Here is a 2,348-nt window from a genome sequence, read left to right as displayed (position 1 = left end):
TAGATTAATGTTCATCCACACATATTTATCAAGACTCGATGCTCGATTGATGTTTTCGTATGTACAAACAAAAGTTTCATAAGAGGGCCTTACTTGTTGGTGGTGGTGGTGATGGTGCGGTGGTGGTGGCTTGCTGATCGTCGCCGGCGATCTGGTGGTGGTCGTGCGGCAGTCTTGGGCGGTGGTCTTCTGCGGTAGTTGTGCGGCGGTCTTCTGCCATGGTCGTGACTGTGCGGCCGTGTTTTGTTTTTCCGTATTCTTTTTTTTTTTTTTAAATTTCTTTTGAGTTTTTTATTTTTTGGTTTTGTACAAATAAAAAATAGGGTTAATTTGTATTTAGGTATTATTTGAGGATAAGGGTATATTCGTCCTCTTTGGTCTTGCTATAATAAAATTAAATTAATTTATGGGTTTGAACTAATAAATCCCTTAATGTGGATTTGAACTAATAAAAAAATGGGCTTGCATATAACGGTCGCCAAAGTATAAATATCACAATATAATCATTAATCATTCTATTCTCATCAGTGAAATTTCACAACTCAACTCATTACATTAGTACCAATCATGTATTTGTTATTCGAAAGAAGGTGTGCTCTTTCCACCATAAAATTCCTTCTTTTCACAACCTTATTTTAAATTTATAGAAAACTCTTATATCTAATGTCTCCAACACCCTTACTAATTTATATTATTTCAAATAATAATTTAGAGTCAATTACAAAAAACCCTTCTTTTTAGAAATTACATTCATACCCCTTCAATTCGTAAATTTCTTACATCCACGTTCCTACAAAAGGGTGTTAATGTAAGAAATTTACAAATGACAAGAGGTGGATGTAATTATAGAAAAATGAGGAGGGTTCGTAAATAGATCTTACCTCTGGATGGTGATTATAATTTACCCTAATAATTTATTTTCCACCACCATTATCATCTTCTACCAAAATTCATCATTGTTACAATATAGTAGAATAAAAATGATCATCAACAAACTATAAAGCCAAACGATGAACAGATATGAGAAACAAACAATGGAGGGAAATGGCTTAAGTCCGTCCACATTGCACTCTTAAAATATAGCTTTTTGGTACTTTACGTCATCGAAAAATGTTTATAGCACTTTGCATATTCGAAACACAATGAATCATGCATAGTGCACCCTGAATGACTTTTTAAAACTAACGAGGGTAATTTAATATTTTTAGTGGTATTTTGCAGGATGCAAAATGTCAAATCAATTTTTTTTATTTATCTATCATTTCGAAACTACAAAATGCAAAATAAAAATACATCGATCTCATCAACACATTAAAGTATTTTTTTCACAAAAAAAAATGTCCACAAGAAATAAAAAGAACAAAAAATATCCTTCAACTATTTTGGTATCAAATTATTTAAAAATTATATTTTCTTCCATCACCAGTTACAAATAAAAATCCATCAATCGAATAATTAAATGAGAATTTTTATTATTTTTTATAGTTATTCAGTAATTGGTAGTACTTTTTTCGCATTTTGTACGCGTGGAAGAAAATAACATTTATTTTTTTATGTTGCACTATGGGAGTAAAAGACGAGCAAAAAATTGAAATTACCCTCATTAATGTTTAAATATTTAATTTAGGGTGCATGATTTATTGTCTTTCGATCGTGCAAAATGCTATTGATTTTTTTCAAGAATGCAAAGTGCCAAAATATCACATTTCGAGGGTGCAAAGTGGGATTAAGCCGGAAGGAAATGTCAAGATTTATCGCAACAACAATGTAATTAAAACAATATAAAAATTATATGCGCAATTCTTGACAATATTTATTGATCATATATATGTTCTGCAGGAAATGTTGAGAACATACTCTGAAACTTTGATGTTGCAGAAATCCAAAGCAAAACAAGTAAAACCATGGAGTTGGGTGTTTGTACTCCATCATTTTTCTCACCACACTCTAACAAGTTAAAAGATCAATTTGCCCTTTTACTTAAAAAAATTAATAATGAGACACAATTTGAATATTTCTAATTAAATCCACTACACAAACCAAACACACTTGCACAAACAACACGTATAATCAACATTTTTTTCTTGAACCCGTGTTCATCTGCAAACCCTACAATTTTGAGAATCTACCAAATAATGCAAAATGGAATCAAGAGACAATGATTTTGCGCATTCTTGTCAAGATAATGCAAGAGAAATAATGACTATTTTATGAGTTATGTCTTTTCTATTCGAGTTTATGAGTATGAAGTTCGAGTTTCGAAAAAACACCATTGTTTTCGCAATGGGATTTTATGCCCTTATAAGCTGAAAATTGTAAACATTTTCAGTTCTGAAATTTCATTATAT

This window comes from Erythranthe guttata, chromosome 12 (genome assembly GCF_056151865.1).
Source record: "Erythranthe guttata isolate IM_541 chromosome 12, IM_541, whole genome shotgun sequence".
Taxonomy (NCBI): Eukaryota; Viridiplantae; Streptophyta; class Magnoliopsida; order Lamiales; family Phrymaceae; genus Erythranthe; species Erythranthe guttata.
Note: the sequence above shows the minus strand (reverse complement) of the source record.